This window comes from Terrapene carolina, unplaced genomic scaffold, assembly GCF_002925995.2.
Source record: "Terrapene carolina triunguis isolate 2854851 unplaced genomic scaffold, T_m_triunguis-2.0 Scaffold232, whole genome shotgun sequence".
NCBI classification, from domain to species: Eukaryota; Metazoa; Chordata; order Testudines; family Emydidae; genus Terrapene; species Terrapene triunguis.
Window position 1 is genome coordinate 8,053,679 of NW_020664583.1, and position 22,647 is coordinate 8,076,325.

The window sequence follows — 22,647 nt, forward strand, 5'->3', positions numbered from 1 at the left end:
GCCCCCCCCCCCCCCGCCTCTCTCTCTCACACACAGCATTCCACAGTCATGGTTGCTTTGTCTCGGAGCAGATAAGCAGCCGGCTGTCAAACAGAGCTTTCAAAGGGCATATCCAAAACAATGACAAGAGTGGCCACTTGACTTAAGGGGATTATGGGACGTTTCCGGAGGCTGATCAGAGCGCAGTAATGCAACACCTCATTCACACTGACGCTGGGGCGCTCCAGCGGGGGCGCATCAAACATTATTCCTCTCGCTGAGCTGGAGTACCAGGAGCGCTCTAGCCGCGGAGTCAGAGCGCTCTACGTGCCTTGCCAGTGTAGACAGGGAGTGAGCTAGTGCGCCCGGGGCTCCTTTAATGTGCTGTAACTCGCAAGTGTAGCCAAGCCCCGACATAGCCATGCCTTGTGAAGTTAATATGTAATCTACAGTGCCAGGCAGGTTCTCTTTCAGAACATTGACTCTAGTGACATGTTCATATACAGCAGGGTCTTTGAAGTTGGCATTATTGGAAGGGTAGTGCTGGGGGATACAGATGCCACCTGGCAATGGGTTAGAATTACCATCCTGCCCCTAAGGCAGAGCACAGTAGCCAATCAGAGATGGGGAATGAAGACACATTGAAGCGATTTGGAGGAAAGCCATGGCACTGTCAAAGCAGCTGCCTGGCTGCTGATGGAGAGAGGAGCATCGGTGCAGGCTGAGCTCCATACCTAGCCGTTAAAAGCCTGGGTTGTGGCGAGAGAAGGGATCTTTGGGTTTTTGAAAAAAAATCTGAAATTTCTGCTAACTTAATCATCTTCATAAACCTCAAGCATAACGTCTTGGGGGAAAGACTGCAGCTGGTCAGGAAATTAGCGAGGAGGGCAGAAGGGGGGCGAAGAGGTGTTCCTGTAGAGATTCTGACAAAAGCAATATTATTATTGATTTTTGTCAGAATTCTGCTATGAATTTTTTGACTTTTAATAAAAAAAGCCCAAACCCTCTAAACTGATTTTTTTTCCAGATTTTGGCAACCAAATAATCTCTCACAGTTGGGCAAAAATGTTTGGTTCTCTAACAATTGCCATTTCCTGTTGAAAAACATTGCTGGAAAGTGTTCTGCTAGCTCTAGGGGCCTGATTCTCTGTGCCCACTGCACAGTCATTTCAGAGATTCCAAGGCAGAAGGGACCATTGTGATCATCTAGTCTGACCTCCTGTTTAACACACAGAACTTACCCCAAAAGCATTCCTTTCACACCAGCACAGAGTCAGCACCCATCGGGGATAAATGCTACCGCTTCTGATTCAGTCATGTTTTACGTCCACTTCACACTCGTATGAATGAGTGCACAAGGTGTAGGGCCATGGAGAATTAGTCCCTGTGTCTCTCTGAACCCCAGGGCCCACTCTGCCAGTTTACAGAGGTCTTCCAAAAACCATGGAGTGATAGTAGTGCTCGCTAGAGACCAACCTCAATGCAAAGTCTAGTCTGCTTAAAAATGAATGGGAAGTAGTTCCTGATACTATACCTGCTCCTGAGTTTCCCTGCCGTATTTTGTGATTTTCTAATCACATTTTTTTGTTTTTGACTTGTTTTCTCTCCTCTGTTGTTGAGTTATTATACCTGTTGGGACAGGCTGACCCTTTCCATAATTTATGCTGGAGCTTGGGTTGCTCCCAGCAACTGTGTCTTTGATCCATGGGCAATCACAAACCTCAAAGCTGTTGCACATACTGGCTGCCTTCAATTCAGATTAAATGGGGGGTGGGGGTGGGGGGTGGGCAAGGACAATTAAATGTCCCTGTTTGGTGTAGCTAAAACACCAAGTCTTTGTCCGAAGACTAGACCACATGCAAGGTTTGCACAGAAACTAGGCCATGTGGGCCCAGGAGTTTCCCTGGGGACTGAAACACAGGAGCTGGGTATTGAGTGGTGGAGCTGTGTGTGTCTGTGTGAGTGAGAAGAGGAAGCAACCAGAAATCCAGAGAAGCACTGGCAATGTGACTTGAGAGAAAGTCAAGAGAAAGCTTTTCGGGCAGAGTGCTGGCTTGGAATCGTGAACAAGGAAACAGCCTCTTGTTTGACTCCTGCTGTGTACAGGAAAACAGGTTGTGTATATGCCAACGCACAAGGCCCCAAATAGTGGCTAACCGTTTGAGCCAAAAAAGGATTAACAGTAGCTTCTGAAATTACCTAACGGTAATTTGAAAGGAACAGAGCAGAATCTCATGCTGCAGCACGCTCTTGCTTCTGCCTTCTGATCAGCTGTTAAGCAGAACTTCCACTCCCTGCTCACCAGCAGATCAGCAATCAGAACAGATAGGGAGATTAAAGAGAAGGGCCACAGCAGCACAGATCCAGATGTGTTACTAGTGTGTTACTCTTCTGTAGGGTGTAAGTAAGATGCAGCCTGTTCTCAGACCCACCTGATCAAGGCAGGTCCGGGAATGGTATGTTTACTTCCCTGATGACTGGCTGCCCTGGGTTCATGGCCACCACCACGTACAGAATAACATGGAAATGGGACACGAGGGAAATATGCCCAATTTTTTCAAACCCTGATAAAAGGAGGATCCGTTCAGGCCAATTCTGGACAACAGTTGAGATTGGTCTCTATTTTATCCAGAATGGTTTTCCAACCCAATATCATGTTTTAGTTTCCTCTGAATACTGTAGCTAAGCTGTTCCAGGGCTGGTAGGATGCAGCTACCTCACTAGTGTGCTGTCCTGTTCTGATGCCCAGTGGGCCAGAGGACAAGGATAAAGGACAACAACTACACAAGGCTTACTTTGGGGGCAGGTACTAGCTTTTATTCTTTGGCTATGCAGCACCTAGCACAACTGGGCCCCAGATTCCAGCTTGCAGCTTCCTAGACTGACTGTTGCCTTTGCATAACTTTTTTCTAGTTGTTTCCTTTTAAGTAGCACCTAAGTATTAATATTAGGTGTGTCCCTTTTAGAGGGAAGAGGTGTTCCAGTGCTGGCACAAAAGGATTTGCCGGTTAGGCAGAAGGTTTTACTCATAGCACAGAAAAATCAAAGGAGCAAAGAGACTATTTGCATCATGATACCCTAAGGAGAAGAAAACACTCACATTACATCGGCTCACAGTACAGAGCTGATGAAACAGATATTTTGAAGTTCTTGGCAAAGGAAAAAAATCTTCACACTTCAGTTCTATGAGTAATGCACAAAGAGCAGCAAATACTATTTAGATTACACGGTTACAGATATTGTATATTAAAGAGCCATTGGGGCCTGATAGAAAATTTTCAGCATTATATTAGAGACAGTGCTGCTTACATGCTACACTAGATTTTCTGTTTCCTTCCTTCGTTTCTTTTTTTGGTCTCTAATTATTATTAAAGACATTCACGTAGAAACAGCTCTTTGTTCTATAGAAACCCATCTGTTCCATTGCTTTTTCCTAGCTTGCAGTCATCATAGTTGTCTCTTTGTGACATCATAATAGTCTTCCCAACAGACAGTCATGATGTCACAAACAAAGGACTAGGACTTCGTGTGAGGAATGAGCATCAGGAGCAGGTGAAACTCCTAGCTAGCCCAAGCAAATTCAGTGGAGTTGTGGCAGTCTAACCATGAGCAGAATTTGGACTCCTATTTTCATGCAACCATCACTAATAAAACTAAACAGAGAAATACAGACCATATTCACTATGGCAACAGATGTCCCAGACCCTACATCTACCCCAGCTGCTCTATTCATTCTTTCCAGAACACAGTGCATTTAGAGGTATAGCCTTTCTAGAGTCCCGGGGTGGAACCTCCACTTTGGTATAGCGGGCTGTGACAAGGAGTTGTCTGGATGCTTGGGTCTGTGGCTGCTTCAGACCATGGTCTGCTACACCTGAAGGGGGATAAATGTACTGCTAGGGTTGTAGGAAGCTGTGGAAATAAATCACTAATGGGAAAAATCAGAGGTTTTCAGTGCATGCTAATGCTCTAGGATCTGAGGGGAATAAAACCTGTCAATACTGTTAATGCCACAAGCTGGGCACATGCAGAAAAAAATCCACAAATATTCGCCCAAATTTGTAAAAGTAATTCACTCCTGCCAGGTTCACACCTCTTTTTGGTTCTGTTTCTGTGCCCATTCCAGCACTTGAGTGATACTGGGTCAAATATTTGTGGAAATCTAATCATCATGCACATGAGCAAATATCAAGGTCCCTTACTCCACAGGCCAAGTAATTTTCGTGTGCCCTATATCTGAGGCAGATTGCTCCCTCTCTGTGCCAGCTCAGCTGTGCTGGGAACGAGAACCAGAGTGGGAGCAGCACCCCCATGGAGTCTGCTCTCCTGCCTGTCCTGTTACCAGAGATATGGTAGGATAGACTCAGGGGTGTAGGCAAGTACTTGATATCCCCAAGCAGGTGCATAAGGCCATCTCGTCTCAAAGACGTATGGAGGAAGGCTAACATTTTACATTACAGCAGCACCAACATCAAATCCCTGCTATCTAACTGCATGGTTAAATTAAGATTGTTTACTGGTAAATACCCAACAAGACCAGCAATTACAACCTCCTGCTGTGTATTGTGCAATTACACTGAGTACATCCAAAAGAAATTCCCAAGGCACCTATAAGCGTTTACTGAGGATGAAAAGTATTACTGTTTATACAGTTCTAATGAAGGACTTCAAGGAGGAGATGGAGGAGGCAGAGGAGACTGTCAGAGGAGGTTCCGCATATAACCCTGCATATGATCTCTGCCTATCTAGCTGGTGAGACTTTTCATAAGGTTTATCACTTGAATATTGGTATTGGTGCACAAGTACAGTCAAACCAAGGGTTCACAGATGATTTGCTAATCAAAAGGAGCTGAATTCATGTTATTTGTAATGAATGGTTTGACGACCAGCCTCTTCATTATACAGATTAGCAAGAAGAATGAGGACACAGCAAATGCAACAATGAGCATGTAGACCAGGGGCGGGCAAACTTTTTGGCCTGAGGGCCACATCTGGGTATGGAAATTGTATGGTGGGCCATGAATGCTCATGAAATTGGGGGTTGGGGTGCGGGAGGGGGCGAGGGCTCTGGCTGGGGGAGCAGACTCTGGGGTGGGGCCAGAAATGAGGAGTTCGGGATGTGGGAAGGGGCTCTGGGTTGGGGCAGGCAGTTAGGGTGTGGGGGGGGGGTAAGGGCTCTGGGGTGGGGCTGGGGGTGCAGGAGGGTGCTCCGAGCTGGGACCGAGGGGTTAGGAGGATGGAAGGGGGAATCAGGGCTGGGGCAGGGGGTTGGGGTGTGAAAGGGGGTCAGGGGTGCAGACTCTGGGTGGCGCTTACCTCAAGCGGCTCCCAGAAGCAGTGGCATGTTCCCCCTCCAGCTCCTACGCGGAGGCATGGCCAGGCGACTCTGCGCGCCGCTCCATCCGCAGGTGGCGCCCCTGCAGCTCCCATTGGCCATGGCTCCTGGCCAATGGGAGCTGCAGGGGTAGCACTTGGGGCAGGGGCAGCGTGTGGAGCCCCCTGGCTGTCCCTACGCGTAGGAGCTGGAGCAGGGACATGCTGCTACTTCCGTGAGCCACGCGGAGCAGGGCAAGCCTCCGAACCCACTTCCCGGCTGAAGCACCGGAAAGGGACAAGCCCCCGATCTCGCTCCCCTGTGGGAGCTCGAGGGCCGGATTAAAACGTCTGACGGGCCAGATGTGGCCCCCAGGCTGTAGTTTGCCCATCCTGATGTAGACTGTATGAAAGTCAAATAGAGAATCACAAAAACTAAGGCAAATACATGACCTTCATCTAGAGCCCTTGAAGGCAAAGGTAATCGATTAACTTTAATGGTCTTTGGATCAATTAGGAAGATACTAAACTAACAGGTTTTGTAGCAGCACAGTTAGTTTATGCCTTGCTAATAAAGGGAGATCACATTGCATATGTTCTTCTTGCTTATCACTCATAAGTTTCCCCACTATAAGAACATTCTCGACCTTCATCTTTCTATTCTTCCAAAATATCCTCCAATACTTTATCCTGTAGTCATTCTTCCTTTTAGAGACGGAGCCACTTTTCTCTAATTCCAACTAAGTTTCAAGGCTTCCCTTATCCCAGTCTCACATGTTTCTGATCCATTTGTTTTGTTCCTCAGACTCTCCTGGTATTTAGGCATAAGCATCTCTTTTCTCCATGTTGTATCAATTGCTTTAAGGCAAGGCATTTTAATCTCTCCATGCATTTTCATTTATATTACTCCCTTCACTCAGTCTCCATTTGTTTCTTGTTTAAATCTATAGCTTGGGGCGAGGGAACATAGCCTGTTTTTCCTATTTATTTATTTTAACTCCAAGAAATAAAGTTTTACAAAAAGTCAAAACATATAGAAAATAAAACAAAATTCCTGGAAACCTAAGACAGCAACGCCATTCTCAGTGTATGTGCTAGTTACATGTTAAATGGAGGAAGATCAAGTAAAAATGCAGGGAAATGAAGGCTAGATAACACATTAATGCCATCTCCAATAGTTAATTGCACTGTTTGAAAGGAAGGGGAGAGAGAGAGGGGGGAGGGGGAAAGAGAAAGAGAGAGAGAGAACTAGGTAAAAAATCAAAAGAAATTCTATTTTTTCTCATTTCTACAGGTTTCAAGAAGGAACAATTGTTCATTTTGTCTCATTTTTTGAAATATTTTTTGTAGAAAGTGTTCGGTTTTTGAAAATTTTGGGATTTGGCATTTTTTGTTTCCCTTATTTTTCTCCTCCCCACCCCCAACTCCTTCCCCCTTTCCCATCTTTTCCTCTGGAAGAGGAAGGGAATAGGGTGGAAAGGAATAAAAAAACCCAAACAAATGAGTCATTTTTTGTTTTCCTGTTTCATTAAAATAAGGAAAATTTTAAAAATTCTATGACTATTTCCAGTGTTGACAAGGGCCATCTTTTGACAAAACTATTTTCCATTCAGAACATTTTGACCTATTCTACATTTGACTCTGAATCATAAATTTGTTTTGCAATTCTCCTCCTGCCTTCTCTTGTGCAGCCTAAACTGATTTGTTACGGTAAGGATGCTCCTGAGTGCTAGGCTAAGCACAGGCTGTTTTGTTATTGTAGGGTTGCTTTCTGGGTGCTAGGCTGTGCAATGAGGTTTATTACGTTTGAAGCATTTGAGCTGGGGGAAATAAAAACTAACAAGAATCGTATGGCCTCTGCAAATTGATAAAAAAGTAGGGTGTTTTGAGTCACATATAAAATATTCATGACAAAACCCTAAGGGCCAGCAGATGTAACTCAGTGTAGTTCCATCAGCGTCAGCGGAGCTTCATTGATTTACATCAGCTTAGGCGCTGCCCTCTCACTTTTAGCTGTTTTTCAAAATGTCTTTAGTTCCCAGTCACATCACCCTGAGAATCTGAGTCTATCATTTCAACCCTGTACACTTTGCACAAATTCTAAATTACATTTCACCCAAAGAGATGATGTCCCGTATACAAGATCTCCCGCTCAATAGCTTAGGCCTTCCTGCTGCCGTTCATAGAATCATAGAAGATTAGGGTTGGAAGAGATCTCAGGAGGTCATCTAGTCCAATCCCCTGCTCAAAGCAGGACCAACACCAGCTAAATCATCCCAGCCAGGGCTTTGTCAAGCCAGGCCTTAAAAACTTCTACGGATGGAGATTCCACCACCTCCCTAGATAACCCATTCCAGTGCTTCACCACCCTCCTAGTGAAATAATGTTTCCTTATATCCAACCTAGACCTCCCCCACTGCAATTTGAGACCATTGCTTCTTGTTCCATTGTACTCTATCACCACACAATAAGGTCAGGGTGGCTCCAGGGAAGAAGTCATTTAGTATTTCAGGTCTCTCCTTTCCATGGGCTGCCCCACTGCTCACTTGACATCTGGCTTTCCAAATGTGAGTGACCCCTTTTATGCCTGAGGCACCAATGACACCTCTTCTATGAATTTTCTTTGTCAATGTGGCTCAGTTGGTAACATTCATCTCTGGGCCAGAAAGTTAGGGATTGATTAAGTCCCACCCCAAGCCTCATATTCAGTACTGACAGAGGATAAGCCAAGGCCTGCTATGGGGAATCTAATCAATTACAGCTCACTAATGGGTGGATGCTCTGCTGTTAGAAGTGCAGTACCACCCTACAGCTGAGAAGCTAAACTGTGACTGTACTTTTAATTAAATACTAGTGATAGCCAACTCCTGGCCTACATTCTCTGCTGCATTAAAACAAGCTCTAATGTCCATAACAGGACACTTTAGCTGCTGTATTTGCCTGTACAGCATTGGGGACACAAAAATTAAGGCTTTAATCCAGCTCCCCTTGCCTAAGATGTTGCTGGATGGGGTCTCAACAGCACAGAAATGGCAAAGGGTACTGTGATACCCTGGCACCCCAATATTCACCACTGTTATGTAATTAGGATATGCCTTATACAAAGTATGACTTGTGAGGTATCATTCTAAAAGTCTTGATCAGCTAGACATGGATATCTCGTTGGATTGTAAATGCTATCATCGTATGGGAAGTTATGAAGTTTGGCTATGTATGTGATACTGAAACATGGGAGGTTGAAAACACCCACAAGCAGTCTTTCAGGTACAATAGTAAAAAGGCCAAACAATGCTAATGGCTCATTGAGGAAATGCACACAAGCACAAGGATTACCCCAGGAACTGTGTACAATAGAAACCTCTCAGAGATAGCATTACACAGTGGGAACTGTTTGACCCAGGGCACAGCAAAAGAGCTTTCCAGCAAGTGGGAAGAAGACATAAAAGGGGGAAAATGACATCATGATCATACCTCATTCTCCCTACAACAACACACCTGGAAATGCCTGAGGAATAAAGACTGAACAGAGGGGAAATTGATGGTCCCAGGATAAAGGGATTTTTAGTCTGTGTATGAAAACCTGGGAAACCCAAGCTGCAAAGCCAAGGCAGCTTGTGCCTTAAGAATCTGCCAGCCTGTTTATCACTCAGGGTGAGAATTTGCTAATTCATATCCTACCTATCTAGTGTGTTAAACTCAGTTTGCGGTTTTGTTTATTTACAAGGTAATCTGCTTTGATCTGTTTTCTATCACTTATAATCACTTAAACTCTATCCTTTTGTAGTTAATAAACTTATTTTATGTTTTAATCCAAGCCAGTGTGCATTTGACTAAGGTGTCGGGTGAAAATCTCAGCTTGGTACCACAAATGTGCATGGTCCTCTTCACATTGAGGGAGCGGCAGACTGGGTGTTAAAGCCATATACTGGCTAGATTTGACCAGGGCAGGACAGTACTGCTCTGGGCAGGGCTGGCTCTAGCGTTTTTGCCGCCCCAAGCAGGAAAAAAAAAAAAAGCCGCGATCGCAAGCGGCAGCAGCTCTACCGCCCCTTCATTCCACAGTGGCAATTCGGCAGCAGGTCCTTCGCTCCAAGAGGGAGTGACGGCCCCGCCGCCGAACGGCCGAACGTGCTGCCCACCTCTTCATTGGCTGCCTCAGGCACCTGCTTGATAGGCTGGTGCCTGGATCCGGCCCTGGCTCTGGGGTCCTAGGCTGGGAGGCTGGTGATTAGAGAGCCTGCATGTGACTGCAGCTGGGTGTGTCCCTACCTGTGTGAATGCTGGTGAAAGTTTGGGGGGCTTTGCAACTTGTCATGGCAACACAGTGTGAGAGGGACCCCAGACTGGTGAGTCAGAGGGTTCAGTGGTACCCCAGTTCCAGGTGGCACCCTGGGCAGAATCCGTCACAGGTACATCTACAACAGACAATAGCATGAGCATGCTGGTAAATTGTCTTCTAACAAGGGCGAGACCCTAATATTCACCAGACTCTGCATCCAACCCTCTGATGCTCCAGCAAGCTCTGGCTGAAGGTGGTGGCCAGCAGGGGACAGGATTACTGATCAGATGAGTGATAAACTGCTATCCTCTTAGCACAATGCTATAGTTCTCTTCTCTATGAATTGGCTGAGATTACATGATGGATAGCCAAAACTTGGGACGGTCTCAGCCAGACTGGTGTCGGTGATCGACAATTGAGACCCTGATGCTGTGGATAAATCAGATTCTTCCCCTTATTGAGAAGTTTATAGAATTTAATAGGGCTGAAACCAATAGGGGTCAGTAAAAGTTTAATGGGGTGTATGCTTGATCAATAAAATCAGAAACAGCTGAGCCGTTAGTCTCTATGACAGTCACCAGGAAAAAAAAAAAAAAAAAAAACATTCTCAGTTCTCCCAGAAAATTTTCATCTCTATAGGTTTTACCAATGCTCTGGATCAAAAAGTGTTGGGTAGCTTGGGGCAGGGTGGAGAGAGATGGGGAACGGGCAGTGACATTCACAGTCTTGAGAGTCATCTCTGCTCTCTAGAAATGCCTGACACGCTTTTCATGGGGACACCTATGCTAGAGAAGTATTTATGCATGGCTCTGTACACTCCAGTTAATGCACACTCCAGTTCATGCACACTCATGGCTGTAAGTGGCAGGTGTCTGGCTGACCTTTCATCACCTGGGATATGTTTAATGTGCATACAGTACTCTGAAAACAATGACTATATATGCACCTTCCCTAGCTGATCACTATGATGGGAAGCAGCTGGTTAATTTTGCTGGGTTCATCATCCGGTGGCAGCAGGAGCCTGAACCTTTTGCAGGGATGCCCTTTAATTATGGATTTGATCTCCTGTTACCATTCCAAATGCTCAGTCTGGGTCAGGATTGAAAATCAGGCTGAAAGTGTCTTTCCTGCTGCTTTTGACTATTTTTAGTTCTACTTTATTGTGTCTCACTCAGCAACAGCCATCAACTCTCATGAAAAATGCTGTAGACAGGTGTTGTGTTGTTAATGACAACCTTGTCTTTCCACAATAAAATATGGCAGTTCTCCTGCTCTCTCACATGGTATATTCTGAGCTAGACCATCTACTTTAAGACCAGAAGGGACCATTAGATCATCAAGTCCAAATATCTGAATACAGACTGTATATTGCAGGACATTAAATCCCACCTAGTTACCCCTGTACTGAGGTCAGTAATAACCTTGGTGTTTGGACTAAAGCATATCTTTTAGAAAGGCATTCGGTCTTGATTTTAAGACATTAGGAGATGGAGAATCTACTGCTTCCCTTGGTAGTTCGTCTGAATAGTTAACAACCCTCGCTGTTAGAAATAAGGCCCAATTTTTTTTTTAACTTGAGTTTGTCTAGCTTCTGCTTCCAGCCATTAATTTAGCAGAGAAAGCCTAGCAAAACCAAAGAGCTCTTTAGTGTCGTGTATTTCTCCCCACGAAGATATTTACACTCTGATCAAGTCACCTTTCAATCTTTTTGATAAGTTAGAGAGATTGAGCTCTTTATATCTCCCACAGTAAGGCATTTTCTCTAGCCCTTGAATAATTTTTATGGCACTTTTCTGCATCCTTTCCATTTTTTCAATGTCCTTTAAAAAAAAATGTGGATACTGGTGTCCTGTAGCTTTGCAGAGCTCAAGTACTGTCCTACACTAACATTTCATGAATTGTCAGCAATTTGACTGGCAGTGCTAAATGTAACCCTTTAAGGCAGCATTTCTCAAACTGGGGTCTACAAACCCCTGGAGGTCCACGAGGGTACTCCGGGAGGTCCCCGGGCCCTGCTGATCAACTCCTCTCCCTCCCTCCCAGTGCCTCTTGCACACTAGGGAACAGCAGGAGCGGAGATGGGGCACGTTTGGGGGAGGGAGCGGAATCATGTCCGGGGATGCTGGTCCCACTGATCAACTCCTCCCCCTCACTCCCAGTACCTCCTGCACGCTGAGGAACAGCTGTTCCCTGGCATGCAGGAGGCACTGGGAGGGAGGGGGAGGAGCTGGGACGGGGCAAGCTCGGGGGAGGGGATGGAAAGAGGCAGGGAAGAGAAGGGGTAGGGGTGGAAAGAGATGGGGTGGGGTCTTGGGGCTGAGCGGGGGACTTGGGGGTCTGCAAAAAAATTTTAAATCAAAATGGGGGTCCTCGGGTTGCTAAAGTTTGAGATCCACTGCTCTAAGGTGTATGATTTTTGCTCACTGCGATGAACCTTGGGAGTGATGAGATCCACCAACAGAGGGACCTCATTCCTTTCACTACACTGAGATAATCCACTCAATGGCCTGCAACTGGTTCTAATGAACATGCCCATGGTCCTGTAGGATCACAGGAAAGGCACCACTGTAGAGCAATGATGTGTAGACCTGTCCATACCTCAGTTTCTATCCACTTCCTTTGTGCATGTATTTCGAGTGACTTGGGAAGCATCTTACCCTGATAGAAAAATAATGCTATAGCCATTTCTGATTGGAATTGGACAAGGAAACATTCTGATGCAATTTTGGAATGGTCTTTAACATTGTTCCTGTACCAGATTCTCCACTTACTGCTGTCTCTGATCTAGTCACACTAGTAGGAATGGTGTTCCTACATTTATTAGGGAAACAGTCATAGAATTGTAGGGCTGGAGGGGACCTTGAGAGGTCATCTAGTCCATCCTCCTGCACTGAGGCATGACCAAGTATACCTGGACCTTCCCTGACAGTAGTTTGTCTAACCTGTTCTTAAAAACCTCCAATGATGGAGATTCCACAACATCCCTTAGTAACCTACTCTAGTGCTTAACCCTCGGTATAGTTAGAAAGTTTTTCCTAATATCCAATCAAAATCTGACTTGCTGCAGACTTCTTGTCCTACCTTTGGTAGACATGGAAAATAAATTGATCACCATCCTCTGTGACAACCTTTTACATATTTGAAGACTGATCATGCATCTCCTAAGCTTTCTCCTCTCAAGACTAAACATGCCCAGTTCTTTCAACATTTCCTTATAGGTCAGGTTTTTTAAACCTTTTATCATTTTTGTTGCTCTCCTCTGGATTCACTCCAATTTGTCCACATCTTTCTTTAAGTGTGGTGTCCAGAAGTGGCTGACCCCTCTCCAGTGCCAAGCTGATCAAGACAGTTACCTCCCAGGTCTTGCACATGACAATCCTGTTAATACATCCCAGAATGACTTTTTTTTTTTAAAAAAAGCAACAGCATCACCTTGTTGACTCATATTCAATTTGTGATTCACCATAACCCCTAAATCCTTTTCTGAAGTATTATCCTAACCAACTATTCCCCTTTTTGTATTTGCGCTTTTGATTTTTCCTTCTTCTTAAGTGCAGTACTTTTCACTTCTCTTTACTGAATTTCATCTTATTGACTTAAGGCCACTTCTCCAATTTATCAAGATCATTTTGAATTCTAACCCTGGGTCTGCCAAAAATCAAGATCCACCAGCTACCTCTTCAGCCTCTGATGCAGTATTAGCCATCACCACCAGTCATACTGCCTGTATTATAGAATCTCAGATCCTGCTTCTTTTTCCATAGTCTCAGTCACTATCACAGGAGTTTCTACTATTTTTCATATTCTATAGCACTGCCACTCTGGCAAGTCTATGGATAAGCACCAGCTGCTTGTTTTCTCATGTGCCGTTGCTTTAAAATATTTTCCCCTCCACCCAATTGCTTAGGCAGGAAACAGGAAGGGACGAGGGACTCTAAATGGTGCTTTCTTGGCCTTGACCTGAGATTCCTGAGCAGCTTGATTTTCAGCGAGTGAACTCTTAAGACCCGTGCCGAGGTGGTCATATACCTCGCTCACTAGACACTGCCAGTTTATACTATTTTTACTTGCCGGCTATCAAAGCCATGGTGAGCAGAGTGCAGGTGTCTCTCTCTAAACCATTCTGGAAGATCCACTTCAATCCCTCCATCTTTTTTCCTATCTGCTAACTTGGGCCAAAACTGAAAAAGTTACGTCAGCCAGCCTTACGTCACTGATCTCGCGTACCGTCTTACCTCGCCCACAGCCAGCCTCAATGCTTCCTCCACCCCAGCTGGTTTTCAGCTCAGAACCACCCTCCTGCTGCCTGTTTCTCTTTTGCACTGGGTGATGCTTAGAGATGTGCGTTCTAGCTGCAGGATTCAGATCCATACATCAGGGCCTTTGGATTCAGTGTTTTTGGTTCAAGCCCGTTTTGCTCCAAACTGTTTACCTAGTTCTAGTCTCAGCTGTGGCAATGCTAGGAGATGCACACACAGCCTGCTCAGACTGGGGGTCTGCTGTTTTGCTTGTGTCTGCTCTAAAAACAGGCCACTGAATGGCACTCATCCCTGTGATTCAGCTAGAGCCACCAGCTCTAAGGATTCCCCCCTGAAGCCTCAATCCCTGCAGTGTTTAAATCCTTGGTTTTCTTATTAGCACAGAGCAATAACCAAGTGTTTGATGAATCCTCTATACCACACCGGCCTAATTCCATTCTGGTAAAACTGCTGTTTTCAGCGGAGGGTATTTATTCTTTACTCTGAGTAGGTTTGAAAGCCTCACGTAAATCTGCTTTTTCCCTTTTTGCTCAGAGCTTCCCTAGTTCACATTCTTGCTTCCCTTTTCAAAGTGAGCTGAATGCAAGGACAGCTAAACCATCGTGATGGCTTAGGAAATTTGTTTATACGAGGAAGCAAGCAGCTTCAAAGCCTCTCGGAAAGATGGGGACAGGCCTTTGTATAGCTCAGCTGGGGCATGCCAGCCCTCACGGCAGAACGCCGTCAGACTTGCCCATCAGTGAGACTAATTGAGAGCAGCGTTAATGCATTCCTTAATGAAGGCGGCAAAGGCTTTGTGAAAACAAACCAACCTGAAAACCCATACAACAAATCCTTGTCTAAGCCCAGGAAAGTTTAAAGATAACATTCTGGCAGGAGGAGGAAAGTTAGGGGACTGACAGAAAACCACTCTTCTCTATCACACTGATATCAAACTAATACTCTCCTTACAACAAGAGTCTCTTGCCCTCTTTAAAAATTTGACTCACACTCCACAGCTGAAGAATTATCAGTGTGTACTAGGTGGGATGATGCAGTAGTGCTGTTCTCTGTTATTTATGCCAGAGCTTGCTAGCTGCCCCTTTCTGCGTATGGAAACAGCCCAATTTCAAGCCAAGCCTGGATTCCAAAGGCACTGAGCTCCAGGGACCTCCATTGATGCCCTAGGCACTGTGGATTTGTTTATTACACTGACTACTTGGGAACAGGAGAAAGCACTGAACTAAAGGGTTGCCAACCCGGCCCTTCAATGTGGACTACAGGGGTGAGCGTTGCCCTCTAACTGCCTCATGTGGACCCTAGTTCACATTAACGGTTGAAGTGGGACTACCTCACCACGAGGTAGGTACCTTTTTGTTCGCACTAGCAGGGTGTATGCAGGGCAGTTAACAAGCAACACTAAGTGTGCACTGCAACTCACACGCCAATCGTCCACACCATAGGGCTGTGTAGAGAAGCTCCAAGAGTCAGGGCACCTAGCTACCAGCTTGTCATGTGACCTCACGTAAATCACATCCTTTCAGTTTTCCCAGCTCTAAAATGGGGCTAAGATGCCTCACAGGAGTGTGGTGGGGCTGAATGACTTCATGTTTGGGGAAGCGCTTTGAGAACCACAGATGGAAGAAACTAAGAAATTGCAGAGAACTATGGACTATTCATTCCTGTGGCCATCATGCATTAAAGGCCAGAGCTCAGAGGAAAGCTTCAAATATCAGGCAAAACGACCAAGTTTGGAGTACGGCTCGAGTTCCAGAGTAGGGTGACCTCTGTGACCCCCAGCACTGCTTTTCCATGTACAACTCTGGATGGCAGAAAGCCAGCAATAGAGCAAGTCAGAGAGCACAAGGAGAATGCCTCCCACTGACAATGAAGGAGTAGCACTCAGACTACCTGGACCTCAGGGAGTAGAGTGTGTGTCAAATGAAAGCTCCAGGTGGGGTTTACAATGTGGCTGATATAAGGAACGAGTAGGTAATCTTTTGGTTACCAGGGGGAGACATCATTCACAGCTCCAGCCCTGTTTTACCCCTAAATATTAAAACCATGAGTGCTCTATGTATAGCCATCAGTCCCTGATATCCAGTAACCCACGCTGGTTTTTAATGAACAACTTGAGTTCATTAAAATGTTACAACTGGGAATAGCCATAAGGTCAAAAAGCCAGCTGAGCATTCATGATCCCCTTCGGCCACAGCCGGAGTCCTCCCCCATAGGATATTATTGAGAAAGCCACGCCAATTTTAATCCTTGCACAACCCCCCTGCATTAAAGTGGGTTTAATTGATAAAGGTGCTCATTCCTTGAAATGGAATGAAGCTTTTTATGTGCGATATGAATGCACCAGACAAGTTGCCTTCCTTACTTTAAGAGTGTCTGATTAGATCTGCATCCACCCCCTCTCTCTCTACCCCACCGACATTATAAAAATAGGTACTGGGAGCTTCAAAGAGAAACTTAATGGCCCCAGCGGCTGTTTGATGAATAATTAATGATGCCACATTAACAGGGAAGTTAACTAAAGCATGGAGAGCGCCCTGCTGTAGTGAAGAAAAGCTTCTATCTTTGGGCACTCATGCAGGGCCCTGGGTCACGAGGACACACGCTGATCTCAACAAACACCACCATGTTAAAAAGCAGAGCGATCAACACACAGTAGATCAGACCAGTGGCACCGCCATGGCCCCCCGCATGGCCCCACAATATTCCAACTTTTTTGTGGCTGACCTGGAACAACGCTTCCTCAGCTCTCGTCCACTCATGCCCCTTCTCTACCTACGCTACATTGATGACATCTTCATCATCTGGACCCATGGGAAGGAGACCCTGGAAGAATTCCACCATGATTTCAACAGCTTCCACCCCACCATCAACCTCAGCCTGGACCAATCTACACGGGAGGTCCACTTCCTAGACACCACAGTACAAATAAGCGATGGCCACGTTAACACCACCCTATACCGAAAACCCACCGACCGCTACGCCTACCTTCATGCCTCCAGCTTCCACCCCGGACACACCACACGATCCATCGTCTACAGCCAAGCGCTGAGGTACAACCGCATCTGCTCCAACCCCTCAGACAGAGACCAACACCTACAAGATCTTCACCAAGCATTCTCAAAACTACGATACCCACACAAGGAAATAGAGAAACAAATCAACAGAGCCAGATGTGTACCCAGAAGCCTCCTGCTACAAGACAGGCCCAAAAAAGAAACCAACAGAACTCCACTGGCCATCACCTACAGTCCTCAGCTTAAACCTCTCCAACGCATCATCAGTGATCTACAACCCATCCTGGACAATGATCCCTCACTTTCACAGACCTTGGGAGGCAGGCCAGTCCTCGCCCACAGACAACCTTAAGCATATTCTCACCAGCAACCACGCACCGCACCATAACAACTCTAACTCAGGAACCAACCCATGCCACAAACCTTGATGCCAACTCTGCCCACATATCTACACCAGCAACACCATCACAGGACCTAACCAGATCAGCTACAACATCACCGGCTCATTCACCTGCACGTCCACCAATGTTATATATGCCATCATGTGCCAGCTATGCCCCTCTGCTATGTACATTGGCCAAACTGGACAGTCACTATGCAAGAGGATAAATGGACACAAGTCAGATATCAGGAATGGCAATATACAAAAACCTGTAGGAGAACACTTCAACCTCCCTGGCCACACAATAGCAGATGTAAAGGTAGCCATCTTACAGCAAAAAACCTTCAGGACCAGACTTCAAAGAGAAACTGCTGAGCTCCAGTTCATTTGCAAATTTGACACCATCAGATCAGGATTAAACAAAGACTGTGAATGGCTATCCAACTACAGAAGCAGTTTCTCCTCCCTTGGTGTTCACACCTCAACTGCTAGCAGAGCACCTCACCCTCCCTAATTGAACTAACCTCATTATCTCCATACTGATTTATACCTGCCTCTGGAAATTTCCATTACTTGCATCTGAAGAAGTGAGGTTCTTACCCACGAAAGCTTATGCTCCCAATACTTCTGTTAGTCTTAAAGGTGCCACAGGACCCTCTGTTGCTTTTTGGAAGTTAAGTGTCACTCTCCAGCACTTGGCACTAAGGGATTTTCAATAGCTCATTCAGTTCAGAGGACCATGGACACCTGGGGCTGCCTTCAACTTCCCAGGCCTACCACATGGAATGGAAGGAGCAGTAATGTGAACGCAGAACATTGGAGCAAATTAAGGCCTTGTTTATATAACCCACTCCTGAGTGTTACAGGTCCCCCCAGGTGCCATACACTGAGGAGTCAAGTTCTGCATTACTGCCCCAGACAGGGAGCTTCAGCTCCAGCTGACGTAGCTCATGCTTGTAGCTCAGGAGACCCTTGGTTTACGCATGGGTGTGTCAGCCAAGAGGGCAGCCATCACACAAGCAGGAGCTCATCCAAGATTCAAATGGCTGTGAGGCGCGGGCTTCTTGTGTTTGTCTTAAATCGCCCACTGCCATCAGGAACAGCCAGCATGCGAGGTTAGATGAGTTACTGACATTTACAACACCCCGTTGCATTGCCTCAGCTCCTAATCTGTAAAAATGGGGGGTGCTAACTCTACTTCTTTCTCCCACCTTCTGTCTTGCCTATTTAGATGGGAAGCTCATCAGGGCAGGGACTGGCTCTTAGGGTCTGTCTACACAGCTGCTGAGAGATGTAAATCCCACTGCAGGTAGCCAGACACAGGCTAGCTCTGTTCGAGCGACTGCCTAATAGCAACACTGTGGCTGGGGCAGTACATGCTGCACCTCAGGCTAACTGCCCAAATACATAGCCATGGGGATGCTGGGGACTGTACTTTGGTGACTAGCCTGAGCCACTACCCATGCTGCTGTGGCCATGCTGCTAGGTGTAGGCAACTAGCTCAAGCACAGCTAGAGCAGGTATGTCTAGCAGTGATGGGTTTTACACCTCCCAGCCTTAGGGTATGTCTACACTGGAACTGGAGATGTAATTTCCAGCGTAGGTAGACATACCAATGCTAGAGCTGATCAAGCTAGAGCACTAAAAGTATTAGTTTAGACACAGTGGTGCACAGGGCAGCTACCCAAGTACATGCCTAGGGTTTCACATGGGATCATACTTAGGGTGCCTATCTCAACCTGCCACTCACACTATGGCAACTACACTGCAATATTTGATGTGCTACCTTGATCAGAGCTAGCAGTGGTATGTCTGCCTGAGCTGGAAATTACACCTCCAGGTCCAGTGTAGACATATCCGTAGTGTGTGTGTGCGTGTGCGTGCGCATGCGCAGTGCCTCATATGAGGCTCCAACCATGACTGGCACTGCTTCAATAGAAATAAATAATAAGTCACACATTACGCATTGATTGTACTTGTGAAACATGAGTAAAAAGATAACACATTTAAACACATTGGCCTAATTAATCTAGTTAAGAAAACAACAGCAATGATGTGCCGATAGGAGCCTTGTCAGATAAATGTTAAATGTGCAGTTGAAAATATCATCTGTTCAGATTTAATTCTCTTCCCCTCACCCTTTCCAAAAATAAAATGGAAAAAAAAAAACCCACTACTAGCTGAAACATTTGGTTCTCACTCAAGAATCTGGTCTGGATTTTATAAATCTTTCCTGGAAGCTGAGATCAAGAGGCTGGTTTGAGGCTCAGAAAAAGACCCTGTGGCGGGATAAAGATGAGAAGTCTGCCAAAGACCAAGACTGATATTTTGTCATTAATTTATTGGGAGAATTGCTCAGGACTGTTCATGTTAATTAAAAACAGTGGTGAACAAAGCTCGTTTGCAGGGACTGGGTTTTGGCCAAACATCTGTATAAAGATGAGGAAATTAGCTCATAAAAATCATGAAATGGCCTTCAATCTTAGGTTTTTATAACTGCCTCTCACACCTTTCCATGCCCCTCCAACTACTGCATTTCATATTAAAAGTGGGAATGGGATTCCATCCACATCTTGGGAGCTGGGAACGTATGGAAGGGAAATCAAGAAAATCCTCATGCTGTTGTCCACTGTCAGAGTAGATTACAAAGTGAGTGAGCTCATGCCTTGGCACCCATTCCATCCGGACATCACCTATACTATGAGTGCTGAGGACAGTAACATGACGGCTCATTCTTATCTCAGGCAAAACTCCCATCAGAACTCATTCAGACAAAATTCCCATTGAAAGCAGGACATTTGCCAAAGTAATGACTGCTGGATTTATCCCTTGATTTGAATAAGAAGAGAGCTCCACCACATATTAACAATTGTGCTGATCACAGATCTGAAGAACCCCATGGGAAACGACCTAGGTCACCAATATAGGTGTCACTGCTAACTGAATTGATAAGTATCAGAGGGGTAGCCATGTTTGTTGCTTTTTACAGATCCAGACTGAGAGTCCTGTGGCACCTTTAAGACTAACAGATGTATTGGAGCATAAGCTTTCGTGGGTGAATACTCACTTCGTCAGATGAAAGCTTATGCTCCAATACATCTGTTAGTCTTAAAGGTGCCACGGGACTCTCTGTTGCTTTTTGAATTGATAAGGACACTGTACAGTTCTTTCATCCCAAGTGATGAACTTTTCAAAATAAATTTGAGATGCACTGGCGTGGTGCTGTGCAGAAGGTTGCATAGCTGCTGCCCACACATACCTTGTCTACAGCTAATGCTATTTCTATGTAGGTTTCTAGAGCACGCCTAAGGGCTTGTCTACATGGCGAGTTATAATTATAACATTATAGTTATACCAGTATAACTCTGCTGGTAAATTTTTCCATGTAGACAAACCTAAGATGCCTTTATTTTCTAGGACTAGCCCTCTGGTACCTCTCCATAGCACTAAAACCCGCTTGATAAAGGAATCCCAATAAAAAGAACCAGAATCATAACCCAGTGATTGAAATAATCCCATCTTCTTTACTGCCCTATTTGCTGTCTCCTCAAAGGACGGATTCAAAGCCTGAACTAACTAATTCACTCTAAACATCAACAAACTAATTGCATTGGTTTTGTTTCCTCAATTTAGTCCATCTGTCTAAACAGCTACTTAAATCCTAATGTGCCAAGTCACTTGCCCTGTGTTTAAGATTGGCTCTTTTAGTTGTTTCTTTTGCAAGATGAATGCAATGCTCTTTGACACCGAGGTGATTGCTTCATCACCTCCCAACCCAATGTCATGGCTGGCACACAGGCTGTGTCTTCACGGAACAAAAACAAACAAACAAAAAAAAAGTGCTCTTCTCCATAGAGATCGTTATCTCAAGTTAGTGATCACAATGTCAAAACCCTAGTGGAGACGAGGCACAGGCAGTTCTCTTTACCTTGATGTAGCTAGTCAAGGTCAATGCCAGGTGGGAGACACTGGGTTGATCTTGACTAGCTACACTGAGGTAAAAAATTACCTGTGCCTTGTCTCCACTAGGGTTTTACATCAAGAGAGCAGCAAAAACAAAGCCAAAGAATCACCAGCACGTTGTGCCATGGTGGGGGTGACATCATGGAATGATAATGGACTGGCTCAGAATAGATTTCAGGACTTATAACTGGTTCTGCACACCTGGCAGTGAGACAGGTCCCTGGAGAGGAGGACAATCCTGGAGTACTGGTGACCACCTGGTGTATTCAGTGAGTTAGTGCTATGTGACCGCCTTCCATCCATGAGAGAAGAATCCCTTTTCCTTCAAATACAGAATGTGACCGAGATACGACACCGCAGCAAGTGGTGCAGAGTGGATAAGAATTGTGGAGCAAATGGGCCAGATTATCTTCCCCTGCTCTGGCTACTGTGTGTTGCTGAAGAGGTGCAAAGTGGAAGAATCTCACCCTATCTGGCCAGTTGAGAATTCCCCCTTTGTAGTGGAGCAATCAGCTCCTGTAAAGCAGTCTGACTCCTTCCTATACCAACTTCCACCACCACCCTTGCATGGAATGTAGGAAGGAGTGCAGGGCAGAATGCGTTTGCTCCCTGCCCATTTTCAACTGGCATATGGGGACCAATACCCAGCCCCTAGGCTGCTCTAACTTCTGCTGGGACTGGTCCAGGACCGACTGAGAATCAAGTTGCTATAACTGGTTTGATGAAATTGGTTTTAAATAACCACTCATAAAATCTAATGGCTGGGTGGGGAAACAAGGGATGGGATGTCTAAGGAGACTGCAGTTTGGACTTCTGCTAACCAGTGTGGTGAGACAGAAGTTTACTTTTGTTACTGGCTTGGTATATCTTATGATAGATATAGCCACCAGTTGGAGGTAGGTCTGACTCATTTATCAGCAGTTTGTCCTGAAGCTGATATTCTCAGCTGTGACCCACTGAGGCACGGTGACAGAGCCCATGAGAATTAATAAGAACAGAGGGTAGAGCAGCAGCGTGAGGCTTTAATTAATAGAAAGCTAAGCCAGCGATTCTCAAACTGTGGGTTGGGACCTCCAAAGGGATCACGACCCCATTTTAATGGGGTCACCAGGGCTGTCTTAGACTTGCTGGGGCCGAAGCCCGAGCCCCACTGGCTGGAGCCGAAGCCTGAGGGCTTCAGCCCTGGATGGCAGGGCTTGGGTTACAGGCCTCTCACCTTTGGCTTTGCACCTCACCCCACCAGAGAGCGGGGCTTGGGCGGGCTGGGGTTGTGTAGTAATTTTTGTTATCAGAAGGAGGTCATGGTGCAATGACGTTTGAGAACCTGAGGTAAGCCCTAGGATGTGAGAACTGTTTGCCTCCATTGGCTAAACCAAAGCAGGGTCTGGGGTTCGCCCTTCAGATGTGTGTAGTCAGTGGGTGGGCAGGTTTGCCTAAGGAGAACACGGCAGTGCAAAT